Here is a 23,839-nt window from a genome sequence, read left to right as displayed (position 1 = left end):
CATAAAACAAGCCATGCTTTCTGAACACAACACTTCAAAGCCATTATGTTCATACTGCAAAGTCTTACTGCTCGGTGATCAAAGGATTGGATTGTTCATCCTTTAACCCTCAACCAAGTCCAAAAAAGGAGTCACAGTTGGAGAAGTGATAGTGTGCTGCCTGAGGTTCCAGACATAGAAAGCACGAGAATAAAGACATGCTTGCATTTTATATACAGCCTCTTTCATCACCTCCCAAAGTTCTTTACAGCCAATGACCTACTTTCCAAGTGTAACCATTGTTGTAATGCAGGGAAATGCAGCAGCCAATTTGTGCACAGTAAGCTCCCACAGACTGCCGTGTGATGTATGACTCAATGGTCTGTTTCGTGTTGCTGGCTGGTTGACGGGCAAATATCGGCCAGCACTCCCTGGCTTCTTTAAAACAGTGCCGTGGGATCTTTTACATCCGCCTGAGAGGGCAGACGGTACCTCGGTTTGATATCTCGTTTGAAAAACAGCGCCTCTGACAGTGCAGCACTCCCTCAGTATTGCACCGAGAGCGCCTCCTTGGATTTTGCTATCAGGTTTCTGGAGTTGAGACTTGAAGCCAGGCCCTATCCTCTGCAGAGGGTAAAGCTGCTACCCAGAGAGCAAGTTGAGCATAGAGTGTGAATACAGATTTAGCTCGCCTATCACCTTAAACTCTAGTCTAACAGGCAACTGCAGACACTCACTTAGAGCCACTTTGATATCCTGGGGACTTTTGTTTTCTAAAAGAGCTATGGATCCACATTGTAACATTAAATAACCCCCCCCCCCCCCACTGCCCCATACCCATCCTCACCCCCAAGGCGCCCCCTGAAACCAACCGCCCCGACTCACCTTTCAGTTTCCAGTACAATTGACCGTGATGTGAATCGTGCGTTTTGAGCAATTTGCAGTGTCTGGCGTTGGTGCCTCTGAAAAACAAACTACTAGCTCACGGCCGTAATGAATAATATCTCAGGTTTCAACCGGGTGGATGGCAGGCAGGAAATTAATTCCAAATACCAATGTGAAGGAGTGTTTTGCTTTAATTATTAGCTTAACTTTTAAAAGCCCATTCAGTTCAAGTCGACACATACACTTGGCACGTTGTGGATTATTCACAACACTTGCATTGTTCCCTCACTGAAGTTATTCATTTAGTTTGGAATGCTCCAAGTAAAATTAACTTAAACGATCGCCTGCAATCTTTTGCAGCTCAGCTCGATGAGGTATGTCTCAGTGACCTTGGGGTATGCACACTCTTGATTGACGTGAGTAGGCGGTGGTGACAGGGGAGACGTTGTGGGAGGGAATCTGAACAGCAAAGAAAAGGAAAGGAATTTGGAGGCCGTGTTTCATACATATACACGAACGTACACATCAGGGGTGGGAGGAAGGTGGTGCTGTATTGGGGTATTGTTACTGCGCTCGTAATCCGCAAAGCCCAGGCATCTTCGTAGGACAACGGTTCAAACCCCAAGGTGGCAAAATGGTGAGATTTGACGTCAATCGAAATGTGGAATTAAGACTCTACTGATGATCGTGAGACCATTGTTCTGAAAATAAAACGGAAAGTGTTGGAAGCGTCCAGCTGGAGAAAGCAACAAAGTTCACATCTAAGGAGAGAGAGAGAAATGTGATGCGGTTTAAGAGGTGGGGGGGGGGGGGAGGAACGTAGAAGGGGAAAGAAAGGACAAAGATGTTTTGGGCACAAGTCAAAGGGAGTGTTAATGGCAGTGTTTAGGAGTCAAGAAGGTACTGATAGTGGCATTAAGGTAAGATAGCAGAATGTGTTAATAGCAGAACAAAGGTTACTGGTCAGTGAAAGCAAAACGGAAGAACAAGGGGCTGGGGCTGGTGACCCAGGGGATTTGGGGGGGGGGGGTGCTGTTGGGACAAACAAATGTTTTTTGATTTAATAAAAGGGGGTCAAGATGGAGGAGAGAATTCACTGTCTGAAGTTCTTGAACACAATATGAGTCCATAAGGCTGCAAGGTGCCGAAACCGAAGATGAGGGACGGGATTCCCGTTTCTGAGCTAAGTACCGGCGCGAGCGGAGGATCCGCAGGAGGTTCACAGCAGAAAAACCACCTCGAACCCCTCACCAATTCCGGTACCAGTGAGGGGCTAGCACCGGCATCGCATGAAACTCCGGCGGATTGCGCAGAAAACGGCCGGGTCCCGGGCTGCGCATGCGCAGAACTGACGACCTGCGCCGGTCGCGCTGCAAAACATGGCACTGGCCGTGTACGAACCCTAACCCGCCAACTGCGACCCCCACAGCCCACCCCCTGGCCAGCCTCCACCAATCGCTCCAGCCCTAGCAGGAGCCACACAAACCCCCCCACCCCCCCACCCGGCCAGCGACACGGATCTCGGCCAAGTATGGCTGTGCTGGACACTCTCCGCAACCAGCACGCTGGAGTCCCAACCGCTGGGACCACATGTGGTCTGCGTCGTCGGGACCTCGGCCCATCTCGGGGGGCGGAGCGTCGTTGGTGGGTCGGCCAATGCCGCGCCAACGGTGCTGAAACGGCGCGCGGCGCGCATCACGGTGATGCCGGCTTGGAGGGGGCGGAGCATGACACTCTGGCGTCAAACTGGCGCCAGTCCCGCTTCCGGCGTCGGAAACCATTCTTCGCCCGATCGCCGATCACGATTTCGGCATCGGACTACGGAGAATCCAGCCCGAGGTGTTGTTCCTCCAGTCTGTGCTGGGCTTCAGCGGAATTTTGCAGCAGGCCCAGGGCAGATATTTAGGCAGGAGAGCAAGAGAGTGAGTTGAAATAGCAAGTGGCAGGAAGGTCAGGGTCATGCTTGCAGACTGAGGTGTTGCATCTCCCCAATGTAGAGGAACCCGCATCGGGAGAGGCGAATACAATGCATCAAATTGAAGAAACTGCAAGTGAAACGCTGCTTAACCTGGAAGGAGCATTTGGAGTCTTGAATGGTGAGGAGGGAGGAGGTAAAGGGGCAGGTGATGCACCCACGAGATGCACATCCACCCTGTGAAGACTGTTGTGGATCTTACACGTTTCAATTTAGTCACCTCTTACTCTACTAAACTCCAGCGGACTACAAACCTGAGGGCCAATTAATAACCGTGTTGTAAAAGAATTTTTCGGGACGAGTGACCACAATATGGCAGAACTTTACGCTGTGTTCGAAAGTGAGGAAGTTCAATGTGAAGCCAGCCTGTCAAAGTTGAAGAAAGGAAATGATGAATTCATGATGGATAAATTGGCTGAGGTGCATCGGGAAAATACATTGAAAAGTATGATTGTGCACAGGCAATGGATAACCTTCAAAGAACGTAGGGCAGCACGGTAGCACAAGTGGATAGCACTGTGGCTTCACAGCGCCTGGGTCCCAGGTTCGATTCCCCGCTGGGTCACTGTCTGTGTGGAGTCTGCACGTTCTCCCCGTGTCTGTGTGGGTTTCCTCCGGGTGCTCCGGTTTCCTCCCACAGTCCAAAGACGTGCAGGTCAGGTGGATTGGCCGTGATAAATTGTCCTTAGTGAGCAATAAAAAGGTTAGGAGGGGTTATTGGGTTATGGGGATAGGGTGGAAGTGAGGGTTTAAGTGGGTCAGTGCAGACTCGATGGGCTAAATGGCCTCCTTCTGCACTGTATGTTCTAAAAAAAAACACATAGCGTTCAGCACCGATACATTCCTTTAAGGTGCAAACCCCCCCCCCCAAACTCCAATCAACCATGGCTGACAAAGGAATTAAGCATTGTATAAGGTTAAAAGAAAAGGCTCATTAAGTCACCAGAAATAGTAATGCACCTGAGGATTGGTAGGTTTTTACAACAAAGGAAGGTCAAGTAGCTGAAATAGAAAACAAGAACAGAATATGAATGCAATGTTGTAAAAAACATAAAAACGGTTTGTAAAAGCTACTGTAAAAAGGAAACTTTTGCCTAAGACAAATTTGGGTCCATTATATGCAGGGTCAGGGGAATTCATAATGTAGAATAGAGAGATGGCAGATTAGCGAAATAAGACCATAAGACATAGGAGCAGAATTAGGCCACTCGGCCCATCGAGTCTGCTCCGCCATTCAATCACGGCTGATATTTTCTCATCCCCATTCTCCTGCCTTCTCCCCATAACCCCTAATCCCCTTATTAATCAAGAACCGATCTATCTCTGTCTTAAATTCACGCAGTGATTTGGCCTCCACAGCCTTCTGCGGCAAAGAGTTCCACAGATTCACCACCCTCTGGCTGAAGAAATTCCTCCTCATCTCTGTTTTAAAGGATCGTCCCTTTAGTCTGAGATAGTGTCCTCTGCTTCTAGTTTCTCCTACAAGTGGAAACATCCTCTCCACGTCCACTCTATCCTGGGCTCGCAGTATCCTGTAAGTTTCAATAAGAACCCCCCTCATCCTTCTAAACTCCAACGAGTACAGACCCAGAGTCCTCAACCATTCCTCATACAACAACCGTTCCTCATACAACAACCATTCCTCATACAACAACCGTTCCTCATACAACAACCGTTCCTCATACAACAACCGTTCCTCATACAACAACCGTTCCTCATACGATAAGCTCTTCATTCCAGGGATCACTTTTTGTCTGATTACGTTGTGCCTGTTTCACTAAAGAAGACACAGGAAATTTCCCAAATGTAGAAATCCTAAGGATGAGGGAAAATGCGGAGTTGAAGTAAATTAGTTCAAGTAAGAATGTTGTATTGGATAAATTAATGGGACTGAAAGTTAATAAATCTCCGGCACCTGATATTCTGCATCCTAGAGTGTTGAAAGAGGTTGCTATAGAGATAGTGGAAGCATTGGTGATCATCTTCCAAAATTCTATAGATTCTGGTCGAGTTTCTGAAGATTGGAAGGTGCCAAATGTCGTCCCACTGTTTAAGAATGGAGAGAAATGAAAATGAAATGAAAATCGCTTATTGTCACAAATAGGCTTCAAATGAAGTTACTGTGAAAAGCCCCTAGTCGCCACATTCCGGCGCCTGTTCAGGGAGGCTGGTATGGGAATTGAACCTGCGTTGCTGGCCTTGTTCTGCTTTGCAAGCCAGCTGTTTAGCCCACTGTGCTAAGCCCACTGTGCTAAAACAGCCCCTATAGAGAGTGGGAAAACAGGGAATTACAGACCATCAGTAGAGAAAATGTTGGACTCTATTCTGAAAGATGTGACAAATGGAGACTTGGACAATCATGATCTGATTGGACAAAGGCAGTATGGATTTACAAATGAGAAATCATGTTTGATGAACTTGATGAAGGTTTTTGAAGATGTTATTAACAAAATTGATAAAGGAGAGTCGGTGGGTGTCATATATTTGGACTTTGAGAAGTTTTTGATAAAGTTCCTCACAGGTGGTTAATGAGCAAAATAAATGAATTAGCACATGGGATAGGAGGCAACATATGGTCCTGGATTGTGGATTGGCTAGCAGGCAGGCAACAGAGAGTAGGAATAAACTGGTCATTCTCACATTGACAGACTGTGACAGCGGGGCTGGTTTAGCAAAGTGGGCTAACCAGCTGGCTTGTAATGCAGAGCAATGCCAGCAGCGCGGGTTCAATTCCCGTATTGGCCTCCCCGAACAGGCGCTGGAATGTGGCGACTAGGGGCTTTTCACAGTAACTTCATTGAAGCCTACTTGTGACAATAAGTGATTATTATTATTAATGGGGTATGGCAAGGATCAGTATTTGGGCCCCAGCCCCAGCTGTTTACAATATATATCAATGATTTGGCTGGGGGGACCAAATGTAATATTTCCAAGTTTGCGGATGACACAAAGCTCGGTGTGAATGAAATGAAATGGAAATCGCTTATTGTCACGAGTAGGCTTCAATGAAGTTACTGTGAAAAGCCCCTAGTCGCCACATTCCGGCGCCTGTTCGGGGAGGCTGGTACGGGAATCAAACCGTGCTGCTGGCCTGCCTTGGTCTGCTTTAAAAGCCAGCTATTTAGCCCTGTGCTAAACCAGCCCCTAGTGTGTTGTGAGGAAGATGTAAAGAGGCTACAGGAGGATTTGGGCAGACTTAGTGAGTGGGCAAGAACATGGCAGATGGAATATAATGTGGAAAAATGTGAGGTAATGCACTTTGGTGGAAGGAAGAGATGTACAGAGTATTTCCTAAATGGTGCGAGATTAGAAAGTGTAGATGCACAAAGACTGTCCTTGTCCATAAGTCACTGAAGGCTAACATACAGGTGCAGCAAGTTATTGGGAAGGCTAATGGAATGTTAGCCTTTATCACAAGAGGATCTGAGTCCAGGAGCAGTGAGGTCTTGTTTCAATTGTAAAGAAGCTCGGTTAGACCGCACCTGGAGCACTGTGTGCAATTCTGGTCCCTTTACCTCAGAAAGGATATTATTGCCATAGAGAGAGTACGACAAAGGTTCACCAGACTTGTTCCGGGGATGGCGGGACTGCCTAACGAAGAGAGATTGGGCAAACTGGGCCAATATTCTCTCGAGTTTTGAAAAGTGAGAGGTGATCTCGTTGAAACTTAACGGGTTGATGCAGATAAGATGTTTCCCTTGGTTGGGGAGTCTAGAACCAAGGGGCCCAATTTCAAAATAAGGGGGCTGCCACTTAGGACCGAGAGGAGGAGAAATTTCTTCACACCGAGAGTTGTGAATCTTTGGAATTCCCTACCTCAGAGGGGTCTGGAAGGCTCAATCATTGAGTATGTTCAAGGTAGAGATTGACAGATTTCTGAGTAACAATCATATAAAGGGTTATGCGAATAGTGGGTGTAAAAGGCATTGAAGTGTCCAATCAGCCATGATCGTATTGAATGGCGGGGTAGAATTGACGAACTGAATGGCCTTTCCCTGTTCCTGTTCTCCTAACCTGTCCAGCCTTTTCCCATAAGAGAACCCACATAATCCTGGTATTAGTCCGGTAAAGCTTCTCTGAACTTTGTCCAATGAATTTCTAGTTTTCTTGAAATAAGGAGACCAATACTGTATACAATACTCCAGATGTGGTTTCATCATTGCTCTGTACAACTAAAGTACAACTTCTCTATTTTTGTAAATCAGCTCCCCTTATAGCGAACAATAACATTCTGTTAGTTTTCCTAATTACTTGCTGGAGCTGCATACTCACCTTTTGTGATTCATTCCCTGGGACACCCAGGTCCCTCTGCGTCTCAGAGCTTTGCAATTTCAGACCAATTGGATAATAAGCACTTTTTCATTCTTCCTGCCAAAATGGACATTTTCCCACATTCCATTTGCCAGATCTTTGCCCACTCGCGGAAGCCACCTGTATCACTTTGCAGCCTGCTTTTTTCCTCTTCAGAACATACTTTCCGAAGTATCTTTCTATCATCGGCAAATTTAGTAACCATACCTTTGGTGCCTGCGTCCAATGTGAATCGTAAAATGTGGAGGCCCCAGCACTGATCCCTGCGGCACACCACTCATCATATCCTTCCAACTAGAAAAAGCCCCCATTTATGCCAACTGTGTTTGCTGTTAGTTAGTCAGGCTTCAATCCGTGCTAATATGTTACCTCCTTTAACCATGAGTTTTGATTTTCTGCAAAAATACTTGATGGCACCTTATCAAATGCCTTATGGAAATCTAAGTACAATGCGTCCACCGGTTCCCCTTTATCCACAGCACAAAGAACTCCAATGAATTTGTTGCCTCTGGCTGAATATCTTGAATTCTTTCCAAGTGCCCTGCTATAATGGCCGGGATTCTCCGACCAGGCGCCGGATCAGAGAATCCCCGGGGCGCCCCGCGGCCCCGACGCTGGCTTCCCCATTCTCCGGCACTGTTTTTCGGGAGCCACCGGAATCGCCGCCATGCCGGTCAGGGGCTGTTGACAGCGGCCCCCCTCGGCGATTCTCCGGGCCCCGATGGGCTGAGTGGCCAACGGGTTTGGCTGAGTCCCGCCGGCGTGGATTACTCACCTCCCACACGGCGGGACCTGGATGGTGAGTGTGCGGGGGCCGTCCTGGAGGGGGCGGGGGGGATCCGATCCCAGGGGGGGGGGCCACGGTGGCCTGGCCTGCGATTAGGGCCTACCGATTGGCGGGTGGGCTGGTTCCGTGGGGGCCTGCTTAACTCAGCGGCGGGCCCCTGTAGGGCTCCGCCATATTTCCCGGGGGCCGGTGTGGAAAAGGGAACCCCCGCGCATGCGCAGAAATACGCCGGCCGTTCTGCGCATGCGTGGACTCGCGCAGGCCATTCCCCGCCCACTGGAGCTGCGGGGTCGACTCCAGCGGCAACCTAGCCACCTCGAAAGGTGAGAATTCCTCACTTTCGAGGGCCGTTGACGCTGGAGTCGTTGGCACCGGTTTTCACGCTGGCGTGGGGACACAGCCCTATTTTTAGAAAATCCCGCCCCACATCCTTAATAATGGTTTCTAACATTTTCCCTCTGGCAGATGTTCGGGCCAACTGGCCTGCCATTTGTTTGCCTCCCTCCCTGAATTAGCTATTTTACGAACTGTGGAACCTTGCTCGAATCAAGGGAATTTTGGAAAATTTAAACCGATGCATCAAATATCTCACTAGCCATTTATTTTAATACCATCGGGTCACCCGAGCACTTTTCAGCCTGAAACGTGGACAATTTGCGCAGTACCACTTTGCTGGTGAGTGCCGTGTTCCTCCCTCCCTTCCATTTTCGGATTTACACCTATTTCTGGGATGCTCCTTATATCCTCTATTGCAAAGAGCGATGCAAAATACCTGTTCAATTCATCTGCCATTTCCTTATTTTCCATTATTAATTCCCCATACTTACTTTCAATGGGGCCAATGCTCAATTTGTTAACTCTCCTTTTTAAAATATCTACAGAGATTGTTACTGTTTTCCTCTGAAAAGGCTCAGTTTAACCCTTTGAGGTGTGGCTCAATATCATTGAACCAGAAACAGCCCAAAGACCCAATCCAGAAACATAAGTACAAAACTCCAGGCTGACACTGCTGAGGGGGTGCGGCGGCAGCGTCGGAGGTAAATGTCTTTCGAATAATATAATAATTATTATAATAATCTTTTATTGTCACAAATATGAAGTTACTGTGAAAAGCCCCTAGTTGCCATATTCCGGTGCCTGTTCGGGTAAGCTGGTACGGGAATTGAACCCGCGCTGCTGGCCTTGTTCTGCATCGCAAACCAGCTGTCTAGCCCACTGAGCTGAACCAGATTTTTTTAAAGCTGCTAAACTGACTCCTCGCACAGAATGATGCAAAAGATCCCATGGGACCACTTTTGATGTGGAGTAGGGGAGTTACCCAATGTCAATATTAACCCCATAGCCAACATTTGAGGAACACATCTGTAGTGGTCTCTATCTGTGCATGTACAAAAGGGGTTAATGTGTAATCAGTAACACCACATGATCACTAGAGGGCAGGACCAACAGGGGTATAAAAGGCAGCCACACTGGGTCTCTCTCTCTCTCTCTTGGGTGCACTGTGACCAGGGCAATAGCAGACTAGTTCAGATGGCTAGTGGAGTTACGTACAGTTACCGTAGTTAGATCTTGTTAACCTTATCACTAGTATCAAAGTTAAAGTAAAGAACTCATGCAATTATTGTTGTAGTTACTCAATAAACCTTTTGTTACTACCGGACGAGTTTGAGTCTTCTTCATCGAGATTCCGAAGACCTCATCACTAACCAAGGTTTGAGTAGCACATGTTACCTACCACACAGGTAACAAAACAACATCTTGCCATTGTCGCATTGCTGCTTGGGGGGCCTTGCTGGGCGCACCATCAGCTGCTGCGTTTCCTACATTACAGCAGTCGCTACACTTCACACAAACTTCATGGACTTCAAAGTTCTGTGGGATGTTCTCCGGTCGCGAACGATTCAATGAAAATGCAAGCCTTTCTTTTTCAACCCGGTGAGGTTTTCAGAATGAGAGAGATTGGTCAAGCTGAGACAGGCAAGTTGCTACATTTGAGGAAGGATTAAAATCTCCGGGGACATTGCCTCATAGTTGGGAAAGAGACTGGATCAGTTTGTTTTACCTCGGAAACCAGACATGGAGAATAAATGTTTAAGGATGAACAATTAAACTGTTGCGATGTGATGTGCATGTCCCAGGATGCTGTGGGAGGCGGGGAAGGAGATTGCCGGGGCTCTGACCCAAATTTTTAATTCCTCTCTGGTCACGGGGGAGGTGCCAGAGGACTGGAGAGCAGCTAATGTGGTCCCACTATTTAAGAAAGGTTCTAGAAATAAACCAGGCAACTAAAGGCCCGGTGAGTCTCATGGCAGTGGTTGGGAAACTACTGGAGAAGATTCTGGAGGAGAGAATTTATCTCCACTTGGAGAGGCAAGGTTTAATCAGGAATAGATATGTAAATGACAAACAATAGGGGGCCCAGCACGGAGCCCTGGGGTATGCCACTGGACACTGGCTTCCAATCACTAAAGCAGCCGTCTGTCATCACCCTCTGACTCCTACTGCGAAGCCAATTCCGAATCCACCTTATCAATCGCCCTGTATCCAAGTGCATTTGCCTCCTTAATAACTCTCCCATGTGGGACCTTGTCAAAGGCTTTGCTGAAATCCATGTAAACTACATCAACTGCACTACCCTCATCTACACACTCGGTTACATGCTCAAAAAATTCAAACAAATTTGTTAGGCGCGACCTCCCTCTGACAAAGCCACACTGACTATTCCTGATCAACCCTTGCCTCTCCAAGTGGAGCTCGATTCTCTCCTTCAGAATCTTCTCCATTAGTTCCCCAACCACGGGCGTGAGACTCACAGGTCTGTAGTTCCCTGGCTTGTCTCTACAACCTTTCTTAAATAGTGGGACCACATGAGCTGTTCTCCAGTCCTCTGGCACCTCCCCCATGGCCAGAGAGGAATTAAAAATTTGGGTCAGAGCCCCGGAAATCTCCTCCCTTGCCTCCCACAGCAACCTGGGTCACAATTCATCCGCACATGGAGATTTGTCCACTTTTCAGCACGTCAATACCTCTAATACATTGTCACTCCCTATGACCATTTGCTCAAGAACCTCACAGTCTCTCTCCGCAAGTTCCATATCTACCTCCCCATTCTCTTGGGTGAAGATAGTTGTGAAATATTCATTCAACACCCTACCAATGTCCTTTGGCTTCACCCATTGATTTCCCCCTTGGTCCTTAATGGACCCCATTCTTTCCCTGCTTATCCTCTTCCCGTTGATAAGCTTACAAAATAATGCAAGAGGATCTTCTGCGCCCAACTGAGGCAAAACCTCAGTTTAACCTCTCATCCAAAGAATATGTGCCTGCAACAGTGTAGCACTCCCTCAGTCCCTGCACCGAGAGCATCATCTTAGATTTTGTACTCAAAATTTAGGAGTGGATCTTCAAACCTCACTCAGAGGCTAGAGAGAAACATTGGGCGGAATTCTCCGACCCCCTGCCGGGTCGGAGAATCGGCGCGGCGCGAATGGCGCATGCCACCCCGACGGTGGGACACAATTCTCCGCAGTGCGGAGAATCGGCGCCATCGGCGCCGGCGTGGTCAGCGCGGCGCCGGTCGGGGTATACGCCGACTCCCCGGCCCGGGCCGGCGTGCCGATTCTCCGGCTCAGATGGGCCGAGCGGCCGTCATCAAAAAGCCGAGTCCAGCCGGTGCCGTTCGAACATCCTCTGAGCCGGCGGGACCTCAGCGATGAAGGGTCCGGTGGCGGCATGTGGGGTGGGAGGGGGTGTCCGGCCCCAGGGGGGGAGCCTCTGTAGTGACCTGGCCCACGATCGGGGCCCACCGATTGGCGGGCTGGCCTCTCTGCCCCCCGGCCTCCTTTCCTCCGCGCCGGCTCCTGGAGCCCTGCGCTATTTGGCGCCGGCGCGGGGAAGAAGGCCACTGCACACGCGCTAGTTGGCACCGGCCCAACTGCACATGCGCGGACCCCGGGGGGCCGGGTTCAGGCTAGTATCGGCAGCTGGAGTGGCGCAGGCCGCTCCAGCACCGTCCTAGCCCCCTGTCGGCCGCAGAATGGGGTCCCGGAACGGGCACCGATGCCGGAGAAAAACACTACCGTTTTTACTCCGGCGTCGGTACTTAGCCGCCTGAAGATAGAAGAATCCCGCCCATTGAGTCACCGCGGACATGTCTTCACTGGCAGTACAGGACAACTTTAAGATAATTGGCAAAGTAAGAGGGCGTTGAGAATAATTTATTTAAATGCACTGAGTTGCGATGTAATGTGCTGCCTGAAAGGGTTGTGGAAGTAGATTCAATAGTAGCTTTTAAAAGAAGATGGCTGTGTGGTGGTAATGTCACTGGGCTAGTAATGAATCATAGAATCATAGAATTTACAGTGCAGAAGGAGGCCATTCAGCCCAACAAGTCTGCACCGGCCGTTGGAAAGAGCACCCTAGTTAAGCCCCACGCCTCCACCCTATCCCCGTAACCCAGTAACCCCACCTAACCGTCTTTTGGACACTAAGGGGCAGTTTAGCATGACCAATCCACCTAACTTGCACATCTTTGGACTGTGGGAGGAAACCGGAGCGCCCGGAGGAAACCCACGCACACACGGAGAGAACGTGCAAACTCCACACAGACAGTGTCCCAAGCTGGGAATCGAACCCAGGTCCCTGGTGCTGTGAAGCAACAGTGCTAAGCACTGTGCTACCGTGCCGCCCATCTGGGGGCGCAGGTTGAAAGGCCACCCAGGCAGTTGGTGAAATTTAGTCAATTAAGGTAATTCATGAGTGGAAAGCCAAATTTGAACTTGAATCCAATTAGAAAGCGAAAAACCACAAGTGTAAGAACAATACTGATCAGGCCTCTGAGATTCGGAAGTGTGTTAATGCATGCGTACTAACAGGGATATAGGGTAAACCTGAGAGATTTTGTTGCGTAAAACTGTCGGGAGTTTTGTAGGCCTGAAATTAGCGTAAGTCGTACCCATGTTTACATCACCGCTTTATCAACCCCTGATCCAAATTCAGTAGTGAATCTAGATAGAGAAAATGGCAATGAAGGCAATGGAACGCCTTATGAACCCCCAGGAATTCGAGGTCGCAGCGACCAGTAGAGTAGGACAGTGTCCCGTATGGGAAGAGGAAATCAGAAATTACCTTAAAGGGAAAGGATGGCCCCTTTGGAGCGAATTCTGCGCGAATGATGAAACAGGTCTCGGGAGTATAGGACATACTTGGTGGGAGAACCTGTCAGAGATCCACAAGAAGAGCTCAGGGAAAGCTCGCAAGCCGATGGCAATCGTGTTCTGCTGGGCACAATTGCGAGGCACAGAGGAGGTCGTTAGGATGCTCCGTAGAGAGATAGAGGAGAGAGACAGAAATAGTGAGGGAGATGTGAGCAAGTTTGAGAAAGAGAATAAAGATTTGAGAGAACAGTTAGCAGCGAGGGACAGAGAGGTGGATGATGCCAAGTGGGCACACCAGTCTTGTCTCGCCCATTTGAGTAGTTTTCTGACACAATATGATAAGGCCGACCAGAACACGCAATGTGCGGTCTTGGTAAGACAAGAAACCGAGCAACAGGTAGAGAAATTGCAGAAACAATGCAATGATTTGAAAGCAGCCCTACGAGCGCTACACCCTTCCACGACGGAACAAAGGCAGAGCTCAGTAGATCACGCAAAGTGCCGGAAGCAAATTGCAGAATTGCAATCTCTGTTTTCTGTCCAGAATGGGTTTCAAAGTACGTTTGGACTCCAATGAGACCAGGAAAACGGCCCCGATTGGCAGGAGTTAAATGAGACTGCCCACAGATACGTACATGGGACATGTACGCAAGAAAAACCCGAAAAGAGGAAAGCACCACAACCCCCGACTGAACAGGTAGAACACACCCCCTGAACCCTGTAACCACACACCGCAGGGCCGCAGCAGAAGGAGACGCAGATTTCCTGTGTACAACCCCGTTAACCGTGACCCAATTACGGGACACGTGTGGAAAGATTACACTGTTCCTTCCCACATCAGACCCCCACCAGTTTTTCGCTGGAGTTAAACAGCAGGCTACCATGTACGGCCTGGACGAAAAGGAGCAAGTGAAGCTCACAGCCCTTCCCAACCCACAGGATGTAGGAGGAGGTACACTCCAAGAGATGCACACAGCGATCCTTGATGAAACTCGGTAGAAGGCCTAAACAAGTGTAGGCAAAAGAAAACAGAGCACCACACAGCGTTTGCTGGACGCTTGTGGATACATTTCACAGCAGTTTTCGGAGAGTTAGCCCGCGCCCATTTGTCCCCAGATAACATGGCCAAATAGTCTCGAATCCTAGTCTCTCACACGACAGACGCAGGACAGAGAGCTTGCGCAAATTCCAACCCCTCAGACGAGGCCCACAACGAGAAATGGGTTTTGAAGAGATTGTCCCGCTCTTGGGAACAATCCATCCAAGGCAAAACAGCATTTACAATACCCGAGGAAGAGCAGGCAGATATGAATCCAGTTAAAGCGCACCAGAACGCCGCATGGGTAAATAAGGGCAGGAACAGCCCACCACAGCCAAAACCCCAGGAATGTTACAGCTGTGGACAATTAGGACACTTTGCACGAGAGTGTAACGCGCCCCAAAAGCAGCAGAGATGCCAACAGACAGGCACCCTAAATAAGAATAGGGCAAAGCCAATCCATAAAGTTAGTGCCCGTTCAGAGAACATAGACATGAACGGCACCGACTGACGGTGTTCGGGCTCTCCAACTTGGACACCCTTTGGGACAAGTCCGGTAGACCGGTCGTAGCAGGCAAAGTCCGGGGACACCCCGTAGAATTTCTTTGGGACACAGGAGGGTCCCGCACCACACTCAATTCCTCCATGATGTTCCAGCGAGACACGTGGCCCACAACAGACACCATCACCCTTAGCGGCCTTACAGGTCATTTACAACAAGGACACATCACAGCCCCTATAGCGATACAAATAAGGAACATTACAACTAAACACCCCGTAGCTTTGGTCGATTTACCCCAGACAGCTGAACACATCCTAGGAATCGATTTTATGTGCTCCCACAACCTCTCTTTTGATCCAGTTAATAAATGTGTTTGGAGAATGGCAAAGGCAGCACGAGCCCCCACCACGCTCACAGTAAGAGACTATGAAAACAGGATTAGCTCAGTAGGAGACTTCTGGTTCGACACTCGAGCCATTAGTCAGGACAAACAGGTTAGGGAAGTGCTGCAGCAACACAAAGCAGCATTTGCACAGCATAAGCACGACTGTGGCAAAATAGCTGGCTTGGTAAATATTACAGGTCCCGACCCCAGACCCCAAAAGCAGAAAGGTTTTCCTCAAGAGGCAGAGGGAGAAATCTCAAATATAATAGAGAGTTTGCTGGATCAAGGCGTACTCAGATCAGTAGCCTCCACAAACAAGGCACCAATTTGGCCCATCAGGAAACCCGATGTATCATGGTGACTGACCATTGATTACCGGGAACTGAACAAAGTAAACCCAGTAGCAGCCCCCACTGTAGCCACGAGTCCAGAGACCATGCTCAAACAGGGACTCCAGTCAAAGTTTTTTTCGGCTTTGGACATTAGCAACGGCTTTTGGCCCATTCCATTGGATAAAGCGTGCCAGTACAAATTCGCCTTTACATTCCAGGGACAACAATATAAGTGGACGTGCCTTCCACGAACCTACCACAACTCCCCCTCCATTTTCCACCGACAGCTGGCAAATGGACCAGCAAAATCTTCCCGCCCCGATTGTCTGGTCCAGTATGTAGATGACTTGCTACTATAAACAGACACAAAGAGAGAGCACATTTCGCTTCTCGCCGAACTCCTAGCACTCCTAAAAGAAATTAGATGTAAAGTCAACCCCAAGAAAGTCCAGATTTTGCAGGAAAAAGTGATTTACTTGGGTACAGTAATCGCACATGGTAAACGTGAGATCGAGCAAAAGAGAATTGACTCGATCGTCAAATTGCCCCTTCCCCATAATGTCTCAGCCCTACGGTCATTTTTAGGAACGGTTGGTTATTGCAGAAACCATATCGATGGTTTCGCCACAAAAGCAGCGCCCCTATCCGACCTTCTCAAGAAACAGGCACCTTGGGAATGGCTTCCACAGCACACGGATGCCGTGGATGCTTTAAAAAGGTCCCATTACAGGTCCCAGATCCACTTTCCCCGTACGCAATTGAAGTTGCAAGCACCGACCAAACCCTTTTGGCCGTGCTCCTCCAAGAACGTCATGACCAATTACGCCCGTGGCATATGCCTTACATGTGTTAGGTCCTGTCGAGCAAGGATTTTCTGCCTGCGAAAGGCACCTGCTCGCAGTTTTTTGGGCAGTACAGTACTTCGCCTACATTACAGGACTCAACCCCATCACCATTCTCACTGAACACTCCCCAACACAGCTATTATTAGACGGTCGACTTAAAGATGGCACAGTCAGCCAAATTGGACCCTTCTTTTACAGGGACCAAGACCCACACCTTCCTAGCCGATAATTTTCAATATGCAGGAAACCCTCATGGGTGTGAGATCATCACCACAAAACACCACACAGGCCCATTTATACCTAAGACAGCTCCCAGGAAAACAGGTAATACACCCCAGAGACCCCAGCCCACAGACATGTGCGCACCCCTGAAAATGTATGTGGATGGCGCCTCCACAGTTTTGAACGGAAAGAGAATTACCGGTTGCGGCACTTATGTACAGGACGTGCAGGGACGCGCCCTAGAAGAGATTTCACAAAGACTGGAGCCTTGGGGGGGGGTCCCCGATAAGAAACAACCATAGGTTTGCCCCGGGGGGAATGGATGGGGGATATGGAATGTGGCAAAGAGCAGGAATAACGCAACTGAAAGATCTGTTTGTGGATGGGAAGTTCGCGAGTCTGGGAGCGCTGACCGAGAAATATGGGTTGCCCCAAGGGAATGCATTCAGGTATATGCAACTGAGGGCTTTTGCGAGGCAACAGGTGAGGGAATTCCCGCAGCTCCCGACACAAGAGGTGCAGGACAGAGTGATCTCAAAGACATGGGTGGGGGATGGTAAGGTGTCAGATATATATAGGGAAATGAGGGACGAAGGGGAGACTATGGTAGATGAACTAAAAGGGAAATGGGAAGGAGAGCTGGGGGAGGAGATCGAGGAGGGGCTGTGGGCAGATGCCCTAAGCAAGATAAACTCGTCATCCTCGTGTGCCAGGCTAAGCCTGATTCAGTTTAAGGTATTACACAGGGCGCATATGACTGGAGCACGGCTCAGTAAATTTTTTGGGGTGGAGGATAGGTGTGCGAGGTGCTCGAGAAGCCCAGCGAATCATACCCATATGTTTTGGTCATGCCCGGCACTACAGGGGTTTTGGATGGGGGTGACAAAGGTGCTTTCAAAAGTAGTGGGGGTCCGGGTCGAACCAAGCTGGGGGTTGGCTATATTTGGGGTTGCACAAGAGCCGGGAGTGCAGGAGGCGAGAGAGGCCAATGTTTTGGCCTTTGCGTCCCTAGTAGCCCGGCGCAGGATATTGTTAATGTGGAAAGAAGCCAAGCCCCCGGGGGTGGAGACCTGGATAAATGACATGGCGGGGTTTATAAAGCTAGAGCGGATTAAGTTCGTCCTAAGGGGGTCGGCTCAAGGGTTCACCAGGCGGTGGCAACCGTTCGTCGAATACCTCGCAGAAAGATAGATGGAATGGAAAAAAGAAGGCAGCAGCAGCAGCCCAGGATCGGGGAGGGGGGGGGGGGGGGGGGGGGAGGGCGGGTTGGGGGGGGGAGGAGGAACCAGAAGGACTCTCAGGGTTGTTAATATATACTGTATAATATGTATAGGTCGTTGCTATAGATAATTATATATTGGACTGTTAAATTATATTTTTGGAGAGTTTGACTTGTGATAAGGCAGTTGCCAATTAGGGTTAGTTTTCATTTTTGTTATTTATTATTTATTCATTTTTTTTTTGTTTATAAAATAGGTCATTGTTATTTGTGTTGTTATAATATTGTGTAAAGGATGCACAATGTACTGTGTTGGTTGACCAAAAATTTTCAATGAAATATTTATATATATAAAAAAAAGAAGAGATTTCACTTAAGTTGCCAGTACATCTAGGCTCGCAGGCAGAAGAACTGGCAGCCATAGCTTACATTGTAGACCACCCCGACTCGTTCCCGACTCCATCAGACATCTATTCGGACAGCTTGTATGTCTGTAATAGCTTAACGGAATTCCTACCCCTGTGGGAAACAAGAGGATTTGTTTCCACAGACGGAAAGCCCCAATCCTCAACCCCATTACTCCGACATATTCTAGAGAGAGCCAAAAATGGAAAATATGGCATAATTAAAGTTCGCAGTCACCACCGTTCTTCCCCCCGGTAACGTTAAGGCAGACGCCCGAGCGAAGGCAGGTTCAAGGCATGGATACTTTTGGAACCCCCCCCGAGAGCACCCCAGTACACGCGGTTCAGGTCTCACAGACCAACGTTCAGGATCTAGCAAAGGCACAGAAGGAAGATGAAAAATTCAGGGAAGTTTTTAAAGGAACCTTCCCAGCCCCGTACGACAAGTTTAAAACGCAATCACCACACACGATGGTGTGATTTTAAAAGAAGGAATTTATGTAGTTCCCAGCCAGGACAGGAACCAGATTATTTGTCAGTTCCATGACAATCATGGACACCAAGGCATTGAACCCACCCTAGCCCACCTCAGACCGCTCTGCTGGTGGCCTGATTTAAAAGGCGATGTTACTCACTACATCGAAAATTGCTTGATCTGTGCCCAGAACAATCCGGACAGATATGCAAGAAAGGCTCAACTTAGTCACACCCCTGGACAAATTTGCATTTAGACTACATAGGACCCCTACCCCCCTGCAGTAATGGTTATACGTATGTGTTGGTGGTCATCGACACCTTCACAAAATGGGTGGAAGCTTTTCCATAGAGAATGAATACGGCCAAGACAACAGCTAAAATACTAACACAGCACATCTTTACAAGATGGAGCCTCCCACGCAGTATAGAATCCGATCAAGGTTCCCATTTTACAGGACGAGTAATGAAAAACGTCCTCTCAATTTTCGGAATTAGGCAAAAGTTTCACATAGCCTACCACCCCCAGTCAAGCGGCATTGTAGAGAGGATGAATCGGACTCTAAAAGCCACCCTCAGGAAAATGGTACAACAGAACAACAGCACCTGGGATTCAGTTCTCCCATTTGTTTTAATGTTCCTAAGAAACACGGTATCCACGTCCACAGGATACACCCCCCACACCCTCATGACCGAACGCCCCATGAAAGGGACAGAGTATTTATTGGGACTGGATTTGGCCAACCCCGCAGTCACCGCCCTCACGCATGAAAATGCTGTACAGCAGTTACTTGAGAATATAAAGGCAGCCCAACTCGCAGCAGCTGTGAGACTTGGGACCAGGAGGAAACAAAACAAGGCTTCTTTCGACAAAAAGGTACACGCCACCGAGTTTGTCGTAGGGCAGCAAGTGATGCTTTCCCTATACAACCCCAGTTCATTCCTTTCCCCCAAATTTTCCGGACCGTACTCCATTTCGGACAAAGTAAGCCCCTCGGTATACAAAATCACATATCCCAATGGTAAGTCTGCATGGTTCTACATAAACCAGCTTAAGGCTTATGGCTCGCAGAACAACCATTCACACCACATCTTTCTCGCAGCAGCAGACGAGCACGCCCCGCCCACAGATGACGTATTCCTACCCTCCCCCAGCCAGTCCAGCCGGTCCTCAGACACGACTTCAACTCCACCCCCAGAGGCACGACTCCCCCTCTCCCTACCTTCAACCAGCAGCGACAGCGACAGTGATAGCGACAGCAATGACGACAGCCATAGCACACCACGTTATAATTATACCCCCGCACCAGGCCCCACTCCCAGCGAGTCTGAGCATGATTCCAGTGACCCCTTCAAAGTCACATATATCAAAGCCCCTGACCCAGACCCACCTCCCGACGATTACGGATTAAAACCTAGTAGCTCCAACCTCGACACACGATTCTGGCACCGAGACAATTCGTTCAGGCTAATCCGGAATGATGAGATGGACCCCAATTCACCCCAAGAAGCTTTAGCCAAACTACTCCAGTCTAGAGTTGGGCAGCCGGGAGAAGATGATGACATAGAATCTGAATCCCACCAAACGAATCCCTTTGCGACCCTGTTCACTACTGAGCAATGAGGTGTCCAGATGATGGAAAAAAGGAACCGATGGAGAGATACGGTGTCCTTTCTGATGGAACCTGCACCATGTTTGTTGTATGTTTGTTCGTTTAATGTACATTTTTGTAGTTTGGAAATTTGAACTTTTTTCATGGCCCCACGCCACCACCCTTTTGACGCCCAATGACTGTTAATGGAACAAGGTTATCCCCAGACAACCGTTTGGAGGAACTAGTTTGTCGACAGACACCACTCACCTGATTTGATCACGAGAGCCAGCCCCCTACGATGACCACTTTCTTACCCATTCTTGCTGGTCGCTCAGGCAGTGGAGAAACGGCACTGGTCACCGCCCTGCCTGAGGACCCTCCTCTGGTCAGCTATGCTCGGGTAGAGCACAAATGGCACTGATCACCGTCCTCCCCGGGGATTCCACCCATTTCTTACCCGCCGCGGCCCATACGCACCCCATTTCAGTTCGAAATTCTTTTGTTTGTTTTTGGCAACCCTTAGGTTGCTTCCGTATGCTATTTACATCCTCAAACACTAGGATGGTAGATCGCACAGGCTGCGAGACAGCTCACACTATGTCAGTATTTTTCTCGGATGTCTTGTCCCAAAACATTTGGTTTAAGAAAAAATGAGGGAGTCACAGATGGTGAACAATCATAATGGGAATTTGGCAACAAAGGACAGACAGACAGACATACGAGATCTTAAGCAAGATAATAACAGATATTATGCTTGTGTTCACAGAACTCCGGAAGCTCAGGAACCCCAGAGGAAGAAAAAGAAGAAGACAGAAAGACGGAAAGATGAAGACAACCTTCATGTTCACCTGGATCTTAGCGGGATCCCTTCAGTTGCGCGCGGATACTACCCCCCCTGACCCCTACCACACAGGCCGTGAATGATTCCCACGCCTGCCATACACAGAACCCCGAGATAGTTAATCCTAAGACAGTTAACGATGCCCCGACCTGGTGTGATAAGTTGATCACCTGATATTCACTACCTACATAGTAGAATCACTCTTAGTACTGGCGATACTCTGCAGTGTCGTGCAGACACTTAGAATCAGAAAATAGCGAAGGAGAGCCTACCGCTCTCGCACCCCGGTATACACGTTGAGGTCCCCTATTTTCAGACTTCACCAAACCCCTGAACCCCTTGACATGAATTAAAGTGCATCCGCTCCTCTTTATGTGTGTTTTGTTCAGTAAAGAAATGTAAACCTCGGTGCCTGACTGCCAGCACAGAGAAACTTGTGTCGCTGCTATTTTGTACATTTAAAGTGTTGTAGATTATTTTTGATTGTTTGAGTGAGGATAGTTTATTGAGGATAGTTAGAGGTTCCAGTTTTTTTATTTTGTAATGCATGCTTGAATGTCATTGCGCTCTGTAGAGTTTTATACTGATGTATGTAAGTAAAACGATTTTAGGTAAAGAATTGCGTTTCATAGGATGGGCAGTGTAGAGCCCGTGAACTGCTTATGAGTGCCCCGCTTGGTCAGAGAACGAAGACGACGCAGTAATGTGATCCTTCACGTTTCGCGTTGAGGATCACAAGGAGGGTGTGTCGCCATCTGGGATGGCCACTTCCCGATTACAAAATGGACACTTTGCAAAGATTGCAGGGAAAATGGACAGCACTGAGAAAGCAAGCAGGTGCAGGGTTTGTCTGTTGATTGGAGCCGTAGCTCACAGACAAGACCGACACTGCAAAACCATTACCATACTAATGAGCCATCCCCGGGGACAAAAAGGTAACATTTAAGGAAACAATACCGAGACAGACACCCCGGCGCCAGAGGAGACCAGAACAAAGCAGGCCAACGGCCACCTAGGACACGCCCAGCAATCAGGGCACCTATTGGAGGAAATCGACAGGAACGATTGGGAAACGTCCCAAGTAATTGGGGCCATGTTCAAGGCCCGCCCAAAAGCGCGCGAAGCCCCTTTTGGGTATAAGAAGGATCCCCCAAGAGAGAATCGCTCTCTTGTGGCTCCGGCTCTCACCGAGGAGAGACCTGCCCAACAGCAACATCAGAACAAGACGCTCCTAGCTGTTATTCCAGACCAGTTCGACCCCAGCAGCCTCAGAACCGGACAACGGCCATTGTTCCTCTGACTGAGTGGGCGCCCGAAGCTAAGTATAGGCTTTAGCAGTAGTGATAGTCTAGTTTGTAGAGTTTTATGCATGAGTATATTTGACGGTGTGGGTAAATAAATGAGCATTGAGTTTGACCTTACTAACTGGTGTATTGAGTCTTTGATCAGTATTCGGTTCTGAACCTTGTGGCGGTATCGAAAGATACCTGGCGACTCTAGAGCAAACGTAATTAGAATAAAGGAAGGCGACCATATTGGCTGCCATCTTCAGAGCCAAATTAAGAGAAACACAATTAGCAACATATGTAAGCCTACTTGTGATAATAAAGATTATTATTTATTAATTGTCACACTTTTCACCTGAGCATTCACCGAGAAGACCTCACTTTTTCCCCACGTTCAACTCATATGTCAAAAATGCCCCGAATTTTCCAACAGGTCCATAATTGTTCCCATACTCTCCAGTGGATTAGCAACGCATACAATAAGTCATCGGCATACAACAACACCCTGTGCTCTCTACCCCCCACCTTTCACAATCACCTGCCACTCATTCAACGCTTGGAGCACAATCGCCAACACGAACAACCATGGAGACAGCGGGCATCCCTGCCTTGTCCCCCTATACAACATAAAATACCCCAAATTCAGCACATTTGTCCTTGCAATCGCCAATGGGGTGAATATAATAACCGTGCCCATGCAACAAACGTTGGCCCAAACCCAAACCTCTAAAGAATCTAACAAGTAACGCCATTCAACAGGATCAAAGATCTTCTCCTGTTATGGGCCAGGGTTTTAGAGAACCCCAAAGTGTAACATGGAGTTCACCTGACCCACAACTTCTAATAGATTGTGGTATGGGGAGCACACGGCCCACTCTACAGGTGGGGTACAGCAGAGATGGAAAAGTATTTTTTTAAAGCAAAACAATGTTTATTCTATGAACTCAAGTTAACCTTTTTAAAACATACAGTGAACATCTTAGCAGCAATAAATTCAAATATAACCCCCAAAGAATACAACACTAAGTAATCCTTAAAAGCTTCCCAAACAACATCCAGAAGACAAAAGAAACACCTTTTAACAGAAGCACATTAGGTTTACATTCACTACTGAGAACATTTATAATTCTGAATTCACCAAATGATCAAGAGATAGTCTTTTCATGGCAGAGAGATCAACAGTGCACCTGGTCTGTCTGGCTTCAGCTCCAACACTGAAAACGAAACTAAAACACACTCTGCAGCCAACAGCCTAAAACAAAAGTAAAAAACTGACAGACAGCCCAGCTCCACCCACACTCTGACATCACTGACAAACACCCATTTCTTAAAGGTACATTTCTTAAACACCCATTTCTTAAAGGTACTCTCACATGACACTCCCCATCCTTGATATGATCACCTCCGGCACTCGAATCTATGACGGGGTCATCCCCACATTCAATAATCTCCTGATGTTACTTGACAACTGCCTCCCCTTAACTTACCACGCCTGATCCTCCGAGACTAGATCTGGAACAGCCCCCCCCTCGGCTTCGGGTCAAACTCCACCTATCCCTTCCTGAACCGTATCTGATCCTTCACCCGTAGATGTGTCTCCTG

General features: G+C 48.4%; 2 long non-coding RNA genes across 2 annotated transcripts in view; one reads left to right on the top strand and one right to left on the bottom strand.

The window, feature by feature from the left end:
• Positions 1-1,095, bottom strand: part of LOC140388600 (uncharacterized) — a 48,655-nt gene extending 47,560 nt beyond the window's left edge. The window contains exon 1 of the long non-coding RNA XR_011934228.1: positions 865-1,095. This is a non-coding gene — a long non-coding RNA (uncharacterized lncRNA). The remainder of the gene's footprint in view (positions 1-864) is intronic.
• On the top strand, positions 1,095-22,372 carry LOC140388601 (uncharacterized). The gene is made up of 2 exons (XR_011934229.1): positions 1,095-1,238; positions 20,877-22,372. It is a non-coding gene; the product is annotated as an uncharacterized lncRNA (long non-coding RNA).
• Positions 22,373-23,839: the final 1,467 nt, after the last annotated feature.

The sequence above is a fragment of the Scyliorhinus torazame genome, chromosome 13, assembly GCF_047496885.1.
Source record: "Scyliorhinus torazame isolate Kashiwa2021f chromosome 13, sScyTor2.1, whole genome shotgun sequence".
Classification (NCBI taxonomy): Eukaryota; Metazoa; Chordata; class Chondrichthyes; order Carcharhiniformes; family Scyliorhinidae; genus Scyliorhinus; species Scyliorhinus torazame.
Note: the sequence above shows the minus strand (reverse complement) of the source record. Positions and strands in the feature narration are given on the sequence as shown.